The sequence below is a fragment of the Drosophila erecta genome, unplaced genomic scaffold (assembly GCF_003286155.1).
Source record: "Drosophila erecta strain 14021-0224.00,06,07 unplaced genomic scaffold, DereRS2 tig00000000-arrow-pilon, whole genome shotgun sequence".
Taxonomy (NCBI): Eukaryota; Metazoa; Arthropoda; class Insecta; order Diptera; family Drosophilidae; genus Drosophila; species Drosophila erecta.
Genome location: NW_020825194.1, coordinates 4462804 through 4482099, shown reverse-complemented (window position 1 = coordinate 4482099; position 19296 = coordinate 4462804). Strand labels below are relative to the sequence as shown.

At 42.8% G+C, this 19296-nt stretch overlaps 1 protein-coding gene across 1 annotated transcript in view; it reads right to left on the bottom strand.

Annotated features, from left to right (window-relative positions):
- Nucleotides 1-19296, bottom strand: part of LOC6554381 (limbic system-associated membrane protein) — a 136497-nt gene extending 117201 nt beyond the window's left edge. Inside the window, exon 1 of the mRNA XM_026983725.1 lies at nucleotides 18399-19296. The gene's annotated coding sequence lies outside the window, so the exon portion shown is untranslated. The remainder of the gene's footprint in view (nucleotides 1-18398) is intronic.

Here is a 19296-nt window from a genome sequence, read left to right as displayed (position 1 = left end):
AGCGGAAACTTTTCAAGCGGCGAGAGTTGTATCCTCATCCTGCTGCTCCTTCCGCAAAGCTCAACCCGATACCGGGAAACTCAGCCTCGGGCCTTGAGCCACTATAATTGGCACAACTTTTGCTCGGTTAGCATGAAAACTCATTTATTTTAGCGCAATCAACACACAGATACTCTCTCACACACACACACACACAGAGACAGGCAGGGCAGCGGACAGAAAGTGGAAGTTATAGCAATTAGCGGACTCAACTGAATGGAGCCAAAAGAATTAGGCAACAATCCAGACAATCGTATCCAGGCAACGCCGCAAATGCGGAGAAAGTGGACCTTTGGAAGCCATTGAATGGAGATACGGATGCCATGAAAGGATGTTTATCTTTTCCACAAACTAGTTCTTCTTGCTTCGCAAGAAATTTGCTGCGAAGACTGGACGCAGAATGAATGTGTAACCTTCAATTGAAAACACCATTTAAAAGGCTAATTTAATGATGATTAAAACAAATGTCATGACAACGTGAAAATTCGACAACAATAGCTACTTCACTAGATAAATTCCCATTAGATAACATGGCACATGTCCTTTACTTTTCTTATGAAAAAATTAAGATAAATATGTTTATTAATAGCTTGTATAGCTAGTGCGCAGCAGTAATTAACAATCCATTCCAGGCGTAGCAGTAATTAAGTTCATTTATTATACAAAAAATTATTTTGGCATTTAATCTGAAATCAACTCCATATATTTGGAGCACACGCGTAATTAGCTGATTGTTCCTAATATTTAAATGTTGTGAATATATATTCCATGACCATTCGATATGCAATTACCAACGGCTGAAAGTGTTCTCACAACTGTTTACTGAGTATTTATAAATATTCCAGATATTCACTTTGTATTGATTTATTAAAGTACGTCCAGTGTTCAAATGCAAGCTGACCGGGCTCATTAAGGTCTATTCATGTGTGGCCTTTATTAGAGCTCCATGGCTGCGCTGTCGTCCTTTGTTTTCTTTCCGAAAAAATGAATTTGTCATTTAATTAAGTCGGCAGACTGAAAATAATTTGCGCAATTTATGCACGACAACAATTTGCATAATGCAGCGCAACAAATCACAAATCAAATGTTTATTAATGCCCAGACATGGACACAGAAATCCACAACGAGGCCACATACCAAATCCATAACCATATCCATATCGTTTTGCATTTTGCAAACACGCTCCGTTGGCCTGTCCTCATGAATTATGTGAAAACAACTCAATCAAAATGCAAACTGTCAAAATGGAGCTGTTGGAAAATATGAAAACAAAAAAAACAAAAAATAGTGAAATAATAAAAGCAAACAGCTAGTAACAAATGAATTAGCCATATCTATGCGCCTGGCCATCAGTTCGTGAGTGTGAGTGACGGCGTGATAACGCGTTATTACACTATAAAATCATTAATATGGCGGCTCTAATGCCGAAGATATGTAAATGCAGGCGCTGTCACGCGAAACGCTTATAAAAAAAAACATAGACAACGAGCCCTGAAATGCGGCATTAGCTGCCTATAGACGAGATCCATTGACAACGCCTACCATTTGAGCCCATTACCCAACACTTTGGCCATAAAGTCGAGTGTGTGCCGCAGTGCCAAGGCAACGAAATCTATTAGTTTGCCAAGGCTTGGCGGGAATTCCAGCAGAGGAAGAGGTGGAAGTGCTGCGACAATTCCGTAAATTTGATATGCGCAATTTGTTGCGAGAACGAAGGACTAAGGACGCAGGACGCAGGACGAAGGACGAGGCAGCCTGGCAACCTGTTGCCGCTTGTTACGCACTTTTATGACGCCAGCGGGTGGGCTTGGAGTGGATTGCGTGTGTGTCTCAGCCCAACCCGGTAAAAACAACCTCAAAGTAGTCCCCATTAAAGGTAATATGCCACATGAGTCGCTGATGGAACTCACTCACATTCTCCCTGCGGATTGCCATAACATATTCAGAGGGGAGATATTCTGCAGGCCCAAGAATTTGGCCATAGACCCCTCTATATTCTAATTCATAACCCTAATAAAGCGGTCGTAGAAATAACTAGTATGCTCTGCTACTAGTATATTCCTTCAAAGTGAAGAAGACCTTTTTCATTGCATACTTTTCGACACCTGGTGTGAAATTGAATGTTCTAAATTGGTTATTTAATGCAATTTAATTATAATAACGCATTTAAAGCTGACTCAATGCTTGGCGAGATGAGAACTCACATTTTAAGCTGGAAATTTCTGTGCAAGTGCGATATGCTTATTTCATATTTTGCTGCTGTTCATTGCATTTTAGCATTTGATATGCAGCAAAAAGTGTATAAGTTTATTCCAAAGCTCCGATATACTTATAGTTTATACTTTGGCAAATCTCAGTTCGAGACAAAAGTAGCCAACTCAACTTGGAAACTTTCCTCCTCTTTTTTTCGTGCTGTTTCTGTTGCAGCTTTTGGCATTTCTTATGCAGCTGATTGCATTTGGCCAAGAGCAACTGCAGCAAGAATGGCAACAAGAACAACAGCTCAAGGAAAATGCAGCTGCAATTGAATTTTATAACAAACAATTTTACGCTTTAAGCACACTAGAATCTGCTTTTGTTGTAGCTACCAATGAGGCTGCTGCCTTGAAGTGCCCGGAGTGCGTCATTGACTTTGCCTCTGGCCGAAGGCACTTTTCCACTCCTTTTTTGCTATTTATCGTTATTTACCATTAGCCGACTTTCACCTCACACTCCCCCCTCCCCCCTTCCGCCCTTCAGCCTGCAGCAAGGACCTGACTTTCCTCGGACTCAGTAACGGCCACACAATAAGCATTCTGGCCCAGTTACTTGCGCTCGCCTTTATTTCCTGCGGCTTCCCCTTTGCAGCCTTGAGGGTAATCGCTGCCCATAAGCAGGCACAAAGTTTAATAAAAAAATGGCAGAACAAAAACGAAATCAATTCACCTAGCCAAGCAATTATGCACCAGCAAGTTGAAGAAGTAAAAAAACTTATTCAAATGGTTCTTAATTAAATTAAGTTTTGGCTGCAGCAGAGCATTGCAGCTTAATGGAGAAAAAAGTTTGCGAAACAAATGTCCTAACTGAAGAATTTGGTACAAAATATTGGCTATAAAAGTAAATACTTACATATAACGAAAAACTATTTATGTAATATTTCTCTGATTTGCATTGTTTTAAGATAAGCGCTTTTACGCTCAGCATAAAATGTATACAAAAACCAGGACAAGGCATTGTCTTCCACAATTAATTTTGATTTACTATATAACTGCATTTGGTAAGCCTCAATAAATAATGTTTTAATATAGTTGTGGAATATCAAATGTTTCATTTTAAAGTCCTAAGCACTTTTATAAAACTTTAGCTCGCACAAATCGTTAGACTTTAATATTTGTTGCATACCAAAAGATACACTTGCCTTATTTAATGTCGTGTGTGGATTTATCGCATTAGCATTTTTTAGCAGGCCACACTTAAGACATTGAAGACAAAGTTTGCACCCCACAGCCCAAAGATCCACAGCTCCAGAGCTCTGTAGGTGCCCAGCCCACTCTAATCCCATTTCAGCCCCTAGTGTATAATTATTCTATCTGTCGCATATGCATGAGATCAGCTATAAGGCCTGGAACCCTGGAACACGCCCCCTATGTCTCCATCTGGCTTTATGTATGTATGCCTATATGTATATGCATTCATACTCGCAAGCCCAACTTCTACGTCTTCCCACTCCGCAGCTTCATTAGCAACTTTGTGCGTATTCATTAGGAAGCAGCAACAGGGGGCACCGAGCCCCTCCCGGCCCCCCAAAATCCCCTTCGTTGCCACACAGCTGCGACTGGTTGATAAAAGATTTATGCGAGCACTGATAACCCGACGAAACGCCCACATCCATAGACACACTGCCTGGATTCTGGATAAGTAAACCAGAAAAAAAAAAAAATTGAAAATAAAAATAAAGAGAAACAAATAAAAGTCAAAAAAAAAAAACAGAATACCAAAAATTGCTCAAGCCGGGTAGTCAAATGAAAAGATGGAAAAAAGGGAAAATTAAAGCACATAAGGCAGCTGCTTGATTTGGCATTCAGCACAAAAAGCGACTCCGTCAGCTGGGGCTCCTCCATGGAAAAGGCCTCACTGTCTGTCTGACTGGCTGGGGGGCTTTGGACCCGGCGGAAAAGGCTCCGCCCCCCCGTACACCCCCCTGTAACCGCAACTTGTTTCAGGAAATGTTTGGCAAAATGTTTGGTAACTCGACGGCGGCTCTTTCACATGTTCATAAATTAAAATGCCGCAAATCAAATTCACATAAGGCTTCAAAACACTCAAACGCCCGGCTCAAAGCGCCGGCAAAACTGACGGACAGAGGCGTCGTTCGGATGGGCGGTGAAGGGGGCCTAAAACGAGGGGTAGGGGCGGTAGGCGCTCCCACTGAAAAGAAACGAGGCAATCCTTGAACATTGTCTAAACCGAAAAACCCAAAAACTGGCGCGCCGCTGCATGTTAAATTATGTTCACACTTTTGTGGGCTCCACTGGCCGGACCCAAAAAACCCCGAATCCGGACACGGACTACAGAATACGGACTCCGACTACGGCGGAGTCCATGTCCATATGGGTGGAGTTGGGTGATGCGGCAAGCAGTGGGTTTGCATGTGCGGTTTTTATGCTGGCCAACCACTTAATCTCCTTTCGGTTTATGCCGCTTCTGTCTTGGTTCGTTTTTCAAGTGAAATTTATTATATTTTAATCACTCCCCGGGGACTTGTTGTAGCAGTTAAAGCGTATTTTTAACTTCTTTCCTTGTTTTTTTGTTCGGAAATATTAACAAAATTGCGTCCGTCGTGGAGAGCTTTAAATTGCTTTAAGCGTCGACCCAATGGCGAAACATAATTCTTCGCACGCCGCCCATTTCTTTGGGCAGGCGTTTATGGCCGGGTCGGAGCGATGGCAACGCGTCGTATACGCAACTTTCGCAATGCCACACCCGGAACGCACTTAATCATTTTGATTGCCGTAAATGGCGCATTTTTAGTGCGTCGCAGCTCGTTTCTGCGGTTGCCAAAAAGGAAACAGTTTCAGCTCATTAGTGATTCATTTATTTATGCTGGCCATTACTTAAGTTATTATTATATGATTAGGCGAAAGTGCGGCTGGCTCATTTATTATGCATCAGAGCCCACTGCGAATGCCAGAGATCGAATGGAGTTACACTGCGATTACGATTGTGAGTCAAGGGTAGCTGAAGGCCATGTGCACACATCCAGTGCTTTTGCTCGGCTCAACTGTCAGGCACACGGAACATCGATCGACTTGGACAGCTATTAGACATAATCACGGCCGATTCACACAAAGCCCAGTCAGCTGTTGTATGATGGTTGCAGGGGGTTCAATTGCAAGAGGCAGGGGATTGGTTATTGGAGTGCCTGCATGCCGAGAAAACCGACCAACAGACGGCCAACTTCCAGCCAAGGCGCAGGCAAATCACGGCCGAAAACACACACCAAAAACCGAAAAAACCGAAAAACCCGAAAAAGAGGGGGAAAAAAAGAGGGAAATAACGTCAAGCCACAGGGATATATTGATTTTGCCTTTCGGGCCAACACACAACGTACATGGCCAAAAACGTGAACAAAGACAAAATCAAAGCCGCATGCAGAACGCAGCCTGCGGCCTCAAGGAAGTATCCTTCCTGCCTCCTCGGCTCCTTCTCCCTGCTTCCTTCATCTCACTTTCCGTCTCTCTATCAGTGGCTGGCTCCTTTACCGGAGCGTTAACGAGCAGTTTGATGGCTCGAAGAGCAGCAAGATACTGCACTGCACCGGGAGAAAATGTATCCAACATGGGGCGCACTTCCTAAATGCATCTGCTGTGGAAATTCCATATCTTGTACTTTCCTTATTACAATTTATGTGTTGTATGAAGAAAATACGATCTTCGTAGGCTCACTTTCATTTTAAACCCTGAACACGTTTGGTTTTTGTTAGACCTCCACGTTGCTGCCTTAAACGGCCTGGCCAAAAGTCGGCTTAAAGCCTAAACTTGAGCACACTGCTCGCGCTGACCCCTCATAGATCAACGGCACTTGTTGGCCAGTTTTTTCCGCCAGCTCGGCATTTTCGCTCGGCTTTTTTGTAGTTGGAAGTGTAGTTTGGGTGTGTGTGTGTGTGTGCGTGGACGGTGATGGTGTGCAGCGTGCAGCTTGCAAATGTCGTAACGGGCCAAGCGCAGCCACAAAGCGAAAAATAACATTGCCCCATCGTGATGCACGTTGCCTTTGACGGCCCATGGACGCCACATGCAAGGCAACAATGTTCTCAACTCGATTCGGTTGCATTCGGCTGGATGTGGATTTCGTTTCGGCGGCTCGTCCTTGCGGTGGGCCTACCCAACCCAAAATCAAAAACAACAAAAAACAAAAAACTAGAAAAAAGTGGCGAACAATTCTATTGATTGACAGTTTGGTAAAACGCGCACACACACACACACACACACACACATGGGGCAACAATAAAAGCAAAAAGCCGAAAAGTGTAGAGCCGCAGGCGTTACCGCTGCGGATGTGCGCTTAAAACCGTTGCAGCAACGTGAAAAAATGCTTCCTCCATTGATTTGTTATGCAGAAAGGTGCAGGCCTCACCAGAGGCGTTGAATGTGGCAAAAAAAAAATTGTTAGGGGGAGGGGATCCCAAAGGGGGGCGCTAGATTAGCATTCAATTCGAACGCGATGCCGTGAGAAATTCTTTAAATTTTTGGCACATCTCCCACCGGCAACTAATTGACTTGATTGGCGGTGCGTGATTCCCCAGGATTTGGCATGACTTGCCAAAATACCAGAATACCTTCAGTTCCTAGCAGCGAAAAATCGCTTCGTTCGCTTGATTGATCTGCCTTTGTAGTACACGGTACCTAGTTGGCCGACATTGTCAACTTTTGCCGACCATTAATCACCATTAATCAAGGGCTGTGGCATTTCAGCAGATGTCAGTAGCTATATATACATTTAAATACACCCTGCACGCCCAGCCAGTCTTCATATATTTTTTATCATGCAAATTAAATTTAATTGCTTAACAAGTTGTGGCAATTGGTCGGCAAACACAGAACCGCCCCCCCCTACCCCTCCCCATGCACACAAACATTTACCACGAAAGTAACAGAACCCTCCACAAATTATCTGCGACGGGCCAGACACTGCGGCCAGGGGCTCAAACAATAACTAATGTCAGCCAAGCGCAAATTGCTTTATTAAATAAAGTTCAGCCAAAATAAGCAAACCGAAAAAAAGATAGAAAGTATACCCACACGTCCCGGGGGGACCGAAGAGCGGGGGGATGAGTCCCTGGGCGGCAGGAGGAATCAGAGTAAATTGTACAATGTGGCCAGTGTTCGGACCCGTCGTCTAATCATTGTGCACACACTCCAACTGGCTGTGAGAAAGGCTTTGGCAGTGGCAGTGGCAGTGGTATTGGGCCAATCGAGAAAGGGGCAAACAGCACACAAAAGGAGTGGTAAGGACATGGCCAGGCGGCCACAAGGACTCAAAGTATTTTTAGCTAATATCAATTTTTCATAGTTCAAAGATTTTTGCCCAGACACAATGAAATCTGTGTGTGCACATGTCGTGGCCATTGAGGCAATAAGGAATTTTCTGGTTTTCTGATTATAAACGATCCTCTGCAGTGTCTCGAACTATTTCGGCGAAATAAATGTGTACACTTAAAGCGCAGAAGGCTCTTTGATTTGTTGTTACTCGACGCTGCAGACTGAGAAATAGTGCATATAATATAAAGTATCTCAGTAGTGGGACACTTACAGCCCGAAAGTGAGAATTTATGGCCAATGAGCGCTGGGAAGCATATTCAATTTTCGACATCCGCCACTGTAGGGGATTTTTCACGATCCAGGCTATGAGATTTCATTAGCTGCATCTATAGTGGGAAATTCTGCACAGGATTTCAAGCAGGTGTATGCTGTAGTCTGCTGCTGTTTCTGTTTTCCGATTCGATGTGACAATTTCACTGTGTGCTCATCGTAAATTTCCGCCAAGCGTTATCGACACAGGCATCCTTGGTGGTCCTTATTGTAAATCCTTATACCCTTTCTTAGAGGTATTAACCTCTTTTGTTCAAGGGCCATAGAACTACTGACACTCGTTTCAATCATTTAGGAAAAATTCGAAAAACTCGAAGCCTTAAAGCATTTTTAGTTATAACTGCCCATTCAGAGGCATGTTTCATTAAGGATCCCTTGACTTGACTCAATAAACTCAAGGGTATTTCAACTGCAACCTACACAAGTCAGTCGGGTTTCCTTCAGTTCAATTTTGTGCCGCAGGAGTTGGTCCTGAGTGTCACTCTTCTTGGCCGACTTGCAGCTGCATTGTTTATGTGCTCTGGCCTGGCTGAAGTCGTGTAAATTCTCCCCTTCATCTAATGGCAAATTTATTTGGTACGTAAACAGTTTTTTGGCAAGGACACACAGGAATATATCGGAGATACAGGGGGCGTTGGGAAATATCTGCTGGATAGCTGTTCTGTTCTCTGCTGTTCTGCCTTTGGCTTCTGTATTGTCTGCTACTGCTGGTGGAGTCAACTTGGATTGCTTGTAATTCCTATGTCAGGCTGAAATTGAATTCCATTCGCAACCACAGTGGAGTGTGGGTAAGCCGAACTTGCTAATAATGCATGCAGTGGTGGTAGGAATGGTGAGGATGGGCGGCATGGAGGCATGGAGGCATGGAGGCATGGGAGGTGCCACTACTGGCAACTTTTCCAACTAAGCCAACAGGTTAGACATTGACTCACTGAGTGATTGTCTAACTGTCTGACTGTTTGTTTTCTGCTTGCAATACCATTGGTTGTGATCAAATTCGTATGCGTGCGATGTGCATTGCTCTTGTTTTCAGTTTAATTGCACAAATCCATTACGCATACGCAGCGTTTGCCATCAGGACATGGATAGAGTGGTCTGGCCCACAAAGGGAGTAGGAAAATTAATTTTTCTCAGCCGCAAAATTGAAACCGAACAGCGTCGAAGCGCGTCGGCAAATTTACACACCATTAAGTAGTTTACCAACACACAAACAAGGTGTGTGTTCCATCGCCCACCATCAACCCATACACACATACAGCCACACGAACACACGCACACTGGCACATGATCCACATGGGTAGCTATTGTAATTTGATATTACTCTGCCAAATGGCGGCATGTGCCGCCTGGATGGTGCACACAATGGCAGAAACTGAATCGAAATACTCGAATGCTCGGCTGATAGAGAGAATAAGCCAAGTATGGCTGGGCAGGAGGAATATAATAAAATAAAACCCAATATCCTGGCGAGAAAGGAGTGTGCGTGTGTGGATGTCTGCATGTGAACTATTCAATTCGCTCATTTCATTAAGTTTCTTGTCGCACTCAAGCACTTGACGTTGACAACGTGCCGTATGCGCAATATGTGTGTGCGAGGTTGTAAGTAGGTGGAGCCCCATGTTTATCAGGCCGCATAACGATGTGTCACTTGTGCGTGGCACTGAATAGAGAGCCAGGATGGCCCAGGAACCTGAGGATGGCCCATCTGTGCTGGGAGCTGGCGGAGTTTGAAGTTCGGTGCACACATTGCATATTGATATGCTAATCGAGCTGCCAACAACAACACCAATAGCAAAGACAGCAAATCGCTGGGCAAAAACCGACTACGCTAGACCGTTTCTGTGTGTGTGTGTGTGGGTGTGTGTTTGTTAGTGTGTGTGAGTGTTTGCACGCCTAATGGCATAAAGACAAAAGCTCGGCGCACAAATGGCAAAAACGCAAAGCGTGATGTCCTGGACATGGGCGCCGTTCTGTGTTTGTTGGTCCTGGCTTTAGAGGTGGGTAAGCGCTATTAAGCGCATTATTTAGCTTTGGACACAATGGCAACACCCGCACAACAGCAACAGCCGCAACTGAACAACTGTGTAGATAAGCACTTTTGGCGCTGTAATGGCTCCGCTGACCACTTTGTATCCTTGTGTTACCATATGCTCGTCCCTTTTCCCCACTATCCCCGTATCGAGGATACACACACACACACACACATCTAAAGTGCCCTTAAGTGTCCAGGGCAGGCCACATAAGCGACGACACCTAAGCAAAACACGCAAACAACGAAGTCAGGCCAAGTGCCTGTTGTCCTGGCCATTTGGCGTCAGAGGCGCCTCCATTGATATGCCAAAACTCGGCTCGGATCCGCCCCATGTCTGCGGTTAGTTCTCGGTTCCAACAAAGTCAGCTCGATTAAGTACTTGCCCTGCGGATGATCTCGAAGTTAAGGGACAACGAAAACCAACGAAATTAATCATTAATTTGGTATAACATGGTATTTGTATCGACTTTAAACAATTGGGATTATTGTCTACATAGGCAGGGCAAAGATAATTTTCATAAATTATATTACTTTGCTTTTGAAGCTAAGCAATTTAATAGCGTAAATCTGTTAGGACTTCAGCCAAAAATAAACAGTTTTTATATACTCGTACTACAATATTATGCGCTTCGCCAACTTTACTTAACAAGACTGGGAAGTCTTGACTATTGCTTTTAAATCTCTGGTAATTTGGCGTGTCCCTCTCAATTTATGCACGATTCATACGACAAGTTGACTTTGCTAAACAATTTCTTGGTTTTAATAAAAGTAAACAACCGAGCTTAGTTGGCAAGCCCCCCAAATGACATAAAATTGGGGCCGGAAAGAATGCAATTTTCGTGCCTATTCAAAGGACAACGCGTATTACTCAAAAAGGAATTAACTTTTCCTATCCATTCCGCCAGCGTTCCACCCGCCACAAAGTATTCCATTTGTGGGGAACGGGGGAAGTGGTTTCTGGGGCAGATGAGCTCACGTTAATCCTAAAATCTGCCCAAGTGCTGAGCTGTCTGCCAAAAACAACAACAAAAGGCAAAAATAACAGATTCTAGACGAAAGCAGCACGCACACAAATTCACAACCAGGAAGCTGAAGCATGAGAAGTACGCACATTCTGGCAATGTACACACTGCGTATACGCAATATGGCTCCACTTTCGTTTTAATATGAATGCTAATAGGCTAAGTCGGGATTTCTCTGGACGCACCACTCTCGGGCTCCTCGAAATGTAATTTTCCCACAATTTTTGTTCACTTTACGCATGGGGCCAGACAATGTGAGGCCGAATGAAAGGAACACTTGGCAATATGGTGCAGAAAGCGGCAACACAATGGCCAAGCCATTTTTATCGCTTTCTATGGCCAGGGCTTATGTTCTGCAGTTAACCAGCGAGGACCAAGTCCAAGCCCCAACTAAGCCCACTGGGGGTAGCATTTCGTTTCCCATTTACTGACATTTAATATGGCTCTACTTACGCAGCAGCCACCGAAAAATACAAGGCCAAAGCGGGGAAATCTTTCCCATATTATGCAAACGTCTTAGCCAGAGCAGTGACCTCCAATGACCCAAAGCCGGCACATATACATAAATAGTTGCGAATATATTGGTACCTTTCTGGTATTAGTACACTGCGAAAACCAGCTACAGAAACTAATTAATGGTAGGTTTTTCAATAGACCTATAAGTCTATTAGGTAGTACCATTCCATTTAGAAGTGCAATTTAACATATAAAAATATTGACTTATTGCCTGTGCAGTTTTTCCTTCAGTGCACTTGTCTACACTCGTATTTTCCTTGTATGAGCCATCTTTTCTCGTTAACAAGCTTGCACTCTAATTTAGGCGACTCCCATTGTGGCCATTCCTTTTCCTGCAGGACCCCCGGTGGCGCAGGATGTTTATCGTGGAATTTGCGCTGTGTCCCGCCTGCTATAATTGGCTGTTAGGTCCGTTAAGATTGCGCTTCAATTTCAGATAGGTGACATTTCGTTGCATTTTAATGAGCTTCATTCCGCGCGGCACCAGGCACTACGCCATGCCATTCCATTTCATCAGCGGCTTATCGACTTATCTGCCAGCTGGTAATTGCGTGCTAAATTTTATGCTGACTCTGGCCAAAAACACAAAGGCAAAGCAACATCCATCCACCTAGGCCATAAAACGCTGTCGAGAAATCTGTCCGAGCAGCAGGTTTTATGAATGCATGGAATATGTATGGCCTAATCAAAGGCATTGCCAGTCAGATGTGTCTAAATAATTCAAGTGTTTCGAATAAACACATTTAACAGGTCGACGCCGAGCCAAGAAGTCAGCCAAAGGGCACACAGCCAGAACTTTTGGCATTAACAAAAAAGGCTCAAACGGCAAAAGACCGCATAAATGATGCAAAGTATTCTTTTTTTTTTGGCCCCATTTTGCCCTGCCCCAAACGAAGTTTAAACAAAAATCTCCTGTTTGGGGGTAATGAAACTGCAAGAAGCCGCCGCCGGCAGCAGCAAGAAAACGGGGAAAAACGCCAAAGTAGGTGGAAAGCACCAGGAAGGAAAACCAGCCATACAGCTACACCTACACCTGCTACACCTACACCTACACCTACACCTGCTGACAAAGACATTTACTCAAAAAGTTTTGTGCCGGCGCATGGAGCAAAATAAAAGGCATAACAAGGTATCCCCGCAAACTGGGACACCGGGGCACGACAAGCATTTCTGGCAAGGCGCCCGCGCCCATTAAGGGAGCCCACAAAGGGCGCGTTTTTCATTACCATCGATGGGTGGTGGGTGGGGGTGGCTCTTAAAAGCGGCGGGTAAAAGCCCAACAAAAGTCAAGGATACTGTCAAAAACTGCTGGCGGGCATTTCCTCACTTTCGATTTCACTTGTCCTTGCAATCGCTCCGTCGTCTGTCGACTGTTTCTTTCTCATGTTGTTGTGCTTATTTTTTCTGAACTTTTTTTGGATTTAATTATTTGGGTTCCTGCGGGCAATACCCCTTCTCAAAGCCGGCGCCGAAACCGAAAATAAAATAATAATGGAAGTGTTTTCGTTTTTATTTGTACTACCTTTTAGCTTTGGTCTGTCAAATGAACAAACATACGAATACAATTTAGGCCTCGACTCTCTCTTTATATTTATATAAATATATATGTGCCTTTAGCTGCCATGGACTCACTCATTTATTATTCGATTTGTTCACTTAATTAAACCGAATTTAATAACGAGCCGAATTGTTTGTTTATTTGCTTATGTGTATCTTAGGCAATTATACTAAAGACTGTTTGGGATTTTCTACCACAAAAGCCACTTTAAATTTAAGTAACAAACGAAAATAATTAGAAGGCAAGGCAACGGGCTTCAAATTGTGTTCCATTTACACAAGCAAATTAAAAGCCAGATAATTAAAGGCCAGAGATAGACACATCAGTAAAGGCAATTGAAATGATATCTTATCTTCTCGGCAGATAATGTTATTTCTTCTTTGTGAAATAATATTCACATCAAAACGCCTGTGGGCAAGTCAAACATGATGGTTCTCCCTTGCAAATAGTTGTGACTGCTTTATTTGGGAAATATATTTTTAATAACTCCTCTGTCTGTCATTAATTTTGAAGACTTCAAGAGCACAAACATTCCACACGTAACTGACTAAATAAATGTACATAACTTGCCAAGTCGAATCGCCTGTGTTGCAAGTACATGGCCAGCCACAAATGTCAACTCAAATGCCTCGAATCAAATATTTGTTATTACTTGTCACAGAAGCTATTTAATAAATTTTGGATTTATTAGGCTTGGGTTTCAGCTTGTGATGTGTAATTATTCCACTTTAGCACGAACATATACTTGAACTTTCAATATTGAACAACTAAATAAAGCAAATATTGAGTACAAAGAAATGTAATTCGTTCATATGGGCTTAATAAAAGGTCCTTAGATGGCTTACATCACGAAATGTCCTATCTGTAAAATTGGAAAGTGAAATTAAGTATTATGGAAAATCAGGTAAGAAGAAAATCTGTGTATCGTGTGCTGCAACTGACCTCTTGGCTAATTAGCGACACGCACACACATGCAGTCGCGCACACACACAGACACACTCACACGAACACACACACAGGCAAGCTCAATCCTATAACAACAGCTTACAATTTAAGCTAATTACGTGGTGCACGTGAGGCTATGATTTAGCGTTTAGCATTGCAATTAAGCCGACAACTGGTCGTCGGGCCAAAACGAGGGATATCCTGGTGGACTGGTGGACTGGTGGCTCCGTTGAGCTAGCCTTATCATATCAGGAGCAGCACGCAAAGCGGCCTTAAGTAGAATGTGTGTCAGGCCATAATGGACAAGGGCGACAATCTAGACCGCGAAGAAAACAAATGCCTGCAAATAAAGCAAAAGCCAATGCCCGTTGACAAGACGCCAAGGCCAACGGGCTGGGGTAAAAATAGGAACTATATTTTTATACCCACATACATATACAATTATATACTGTTTTTTTTATTTTTTTTTTTTTTTTTGAGGCGTAAGGATAACCAAAACGAGGATGCGTGCACAACGGACGTTAGTGGGCTAAGTTATGGGCCCACGACCGCAACGAAACGCGAATTAAGGGGGCGTTGGCAGAGAAGTGCAACAATTAAATTTAATTACCAGTGTCATAAATATGCCATGTCATACCGCACCACTCCAGCCCACACTCACAATCACACTCGCACTCACATCAGTAGCCGCAAACGAATGCAATTGCCCAAGCAAAATAATCAAATAACATGCTGCCACGGTGCCAAGAGCGATTCACAGCCCACACAGCCGAATGCCGACCAAAAAGCTAGTCAACCAACGTGTAAATTACCACTGCACAAATTAATTATTCAAATGTGCACACTTGAATGGCTAAACAAACGACACATGTGTGTGCGTGCGCGTCTGCGTGTGCGTGTGTGCATGTGTGTGTGGGCCGTAGCATTAGCCAGGCCCAAATGCAGCAACTGGGCCAATCTGCAACTGCATTTGCAGCTGCAACAGCAACGGCATCCTAATTAGCCGTAATAAAGCGCCTAAGCATGGATTTCACTCGAGCGCAGGCTGGCTAATCAAAACAGCAGGATAATTCGAAGTCCGACCGAATACATTGAAATCAAGCATCAAGCGGAATAAATTTATAGGAACCTAAGGCAAGCACCCGGAATCAGATGGTTCTTCCTCAAATAATTGTTTTTCCCGTTGAATGGTTCCTAACCCAACTCAAATATGAACTATAATCAAAAGGATCATTTCATGACGCGTTTATTTAGCTAGCACGTCGCCTTGCAAAAATATTGGCAATGAAAAAGAAGAAAACGTAGCATACTGTTCTGCAACGGCAGCAGAATTAGCCATTAGCAAATCAAAGATTGTGTTTGCCCCCCCAGTAATTCTACGCCCGTAGACGTTTTCATATTCTCACTATTTTCACGCTCATTATGCGCCAGGCAATGCTCATTGCCCCGATTCTTGGCCCTTCGGTTTTGGCCCTTTGGTCTTGGCCCTCTCACAGCAATTACCTGGGATCCTGGCTCATTTTTATTTTCCTTCCCGCGCTACGATTGCTGCCACATTTATTTTACTTACTCGCTCGCTGCTTCTGCCAGTTCTGTTTCATTTTTTCCCCTGCTTGATTTTTTCACCATTTTTTCGTTTTTTTGTTTTTTTTTTTTGCTATTTCAACTGGCCACAAACAAAGGGAGGAGGCAGTGGGAAAGCGTGGCTTGGCGTCATAATGAGCTCAAATTTATTGGGTCATTTGGAAAAATACGAGAAATCTACTGCGGCGGCAACTCCGTATGGACATTCCTTATTTTCCTTTTGCCATTTAGCCAGAAATTTTAACATCGAGCAAAATAAAAGCGATGAGAAAGGGCAAAACGAAAATAAAATAGTTGCTTATTATGGCATCTAGATTTCGTTCGCTTTCGTTTATTTTTGTAATTAGTCAATAGTTGGAAAAATGGTTGAGCGAAAAATTATAAACTGTCGCAAGGAAAATGAATTGTAAAATGAAAAGAAAGCTAATTCATATACATTAGTAAGGAGCAAAGCAAAGGACACCGAAAGGATAACAGAACAAAGTGAGTATTACTTTCCTATGTTTGCTTGAAGACGCAAGCATAAAACCAAAAAAATTAAGCAGCTTAAAATTTGCTGCCCCAAAGTGACCAATATTTAGCTACATATGTGAGCAAACCACACGATCTGGGAGCGATTATTTGTAAGGCTCTTACTTCCACACAATTCTGTCCACTTGAGCTTTTGACTTAGTCACTAAGTAACCAAATAATGCCCTTGCCAACAGCTCTATTAATCTCTCATCCGGCAAATACAATTTGTAATTAAATGTCGGTAATTAATTATGAATTCCAGTGTGGCGCACTAAACTAAAGCGTTCCGAGCTCTGCATTTATCAATTTCGATGCCAGCAATTGGAAACGGAACTGCAAATGGACAAGATCGCAATGGAGTAGAGCTGTGGACTCCAAATCAGGTAATAACCAAGAACCAATCGATGCACGGACAATTGAATTAAGGCCAATTGCAGCCAGTGCGTGCACGACTCGTTTTATTGTTATGAATTATGCTTTGTTATTATTACCATCGACGTGGCCAATACAACCGACCATATGCATGTGCACACGGAACCTGGCAGGACATTGGAGATGGCCCGAAATGGTGGCTAGTTCAGTTCTCTGTGGTCGGTCGAAGCTACTATTTACATTATTCCAATATTATGAAACATTTTCCCGTGTGTGTGCGCGCCCGTGCGGTCCTGTTTAATTAGCCAAATTTATGTACGAATGCTTTAAAACAATTACCACAAAGGGGAGCTGCCACGCCCCCAAAAACATGAGGCATGCACTAGTTGGCGCTCGGAATTTTGAATAACAATTGGAACTTAATAGAGTAGCTGGCTCTTAAATTAAATTGCATTTTGTGTGCCATCATAGAATTAATGGCAAATGGTCAGGCAAGGATACCGAATTCCGAATACTGGATAGCTCTGAATAATGGCTGTGGAACCCGACCAATCGATGAATGCAGCTCAATAAATATAAATATGAATGTCTTTAACTATTATGCCATGTGATTGCTGTGGCTTTCGTGTGTCTTTAATTATTTAACCATTATGTGCGCTGACTTATTTATGCCAGTGTGTGCGTGTGTGTGTGTGTGTGTGTGAGAGTGCGTGTGAACTCGCCCGTGCTTGTGTGCGTTTGTGGAAAATGTGCTGGGATATTGGCTCCTCGATTTTCCTCCGCAGGCGGGACGCACTTATTTATTGATATGTCTTTCATTTTTAAGCTTCGGCGGCTGCCCGCAGTATTAAACGGAAATTAAAGTTGCCGATATCCACATTTATACTCGTATGTATATTGCCTCGTGTGAAAGATACATATACGATATGCATGCGTTTATTTTAAAACCCCATTTACACCACGTTTATATATGTACGTACAAGTACATATCGAAACTGTTTCTTTGCCCTTAACCCTTCCTTGCTGGAAAATATTGCGTTACACCGTAAATTATTGAGCACATTTCGAATGAAAGCATCGGCAAGGGCCTTTTAAATTTAAGACAAAGTCTATATGCACTTCAAATTTAAAACATTTTATTCTAGTAAAGTCTGACTAGGCTTTATACAAAGTAAAGAATCATTTTATATATTTTTCAACCATTTGCAGTCATTTATGAATTTGTCCTTTTTGACAATTGTATTAGGCAAAGTTAATCCCATTTAAATACGATTGATTTAATGCATTTTTTCTTCAAATTCAATTTCACAACAGATTTAAAAAACAAAATGCCCTACCGCAAAATTATCAGCTACCATTCATAATTTATACAGATATCAATCGGTTAAGCTCGACTGGCATATTATGCGAGTAAACGAACTGTGATTGTCACATCGAGAGATTTGGTTTTCCTTTTGGATTTATGCCATTTCAATCAGATCCGCTCTGTGTTTTTGCAACTGGCGCATAATTGTTTTCTATATAAACTGCATTTTTACAATGTTCCAAACTATTTGCAATTTGCAATTGGCCATGGCCAAAGCCTATGGCAAACGGCAATTTATGTGTGGAAAAAAATGATAAACTGGCAACAAAACGAAATAAAGTAGAATTCTAGCAGCCAATTGAAGTGCGAAAACACATCATACATATTTTTAATTAATTGTTAAAAAACACAAACAATAAAGCAACGACAAGAAATACGTGCAACAAAAAAAAGGCAATCGTATAGCTTTATTTTATATTAATTATGCAGCTGAATGATTGCAGCACAGCCATTTAAAATGCAGCAAGAGCGGCGAAACAAAAACAATGACTCCAATTAAATTGTGCAATTGCTTTATTTTTCTTAATGCCACTCGTCGATGTGAATGTGCATATGAATAATTGTGTTAAGGACTCCACTCTCAACAGGTGACGGGACTTACCTCAGATGAAAATTTCTGGATTATGGCTGCTGTCGGATTTTTGGGTCTTTTAGCCTGACTAAGCACTTTGGCCCGATTGTTCGTTTCGTTCGTTTGTTTATTTGCTTTGGCTCGCTTTATTTATGGCTGTTTTGGCTTGGCACACACACCATCTATGGCGTTTGCTTATGTTTGGGGATCACTGGAGCAGAGCACGGGATTGGGGACGTGGGATATGTCACTTTAATATGCCCAGCGATGCGACGTGGAGTCCTAATTTAAAATGCCGCACAATTTTCCGAGTGCAAATATTTAAATATTTAATTTGCGAGTGCTGATTGTTTGCGTTTGCTGCTGTTGTTGCGGCTGCTGGTATTTTTCACTCTTAATTTAATTAAAAATCTTCGTCTTGCTGTCGCTTTTGGTTGCGCTGCGGTTAATCACAATTTATGGCAATGTGTATGCGGCGCTGCTGCTGCTAGGTTCTTGCCCAGCGGTGTAGGCCCAACGGCGATTCGCGAGAGAGCGGAAAAATTTTTTGGCGTAGCGAGAGAGCGCGCGTAGGTGCCAAAAAACGGTAAAAGACGGCGCGAGAGGAGTAGTTTTGATAACCGAAATCCCGAAACGCGATTTTGCTTGCCGGTTTGAAAAGCCCGAAAACTTCAGTAGAAGGTTTGGCAGTTTCAGTATGATAGTTGTTTACTTTCTATCCACTTTACTAACACTTCAAATGCAAAGTATTTTAGAGTTGATTTCTCAGAGATAGCTCGAGTGATTTCAATTCAGCACTGCTATTACAAAGTACCACGAGTTCGACTTTCGACTTGAACTTCTGCAAATTCAATTTTAACACCTCTGGTTCGGTGGCAATGGGACGAGAGCGCACAACCGTTTGCTATCGCGTTTCGAATAGGACTGA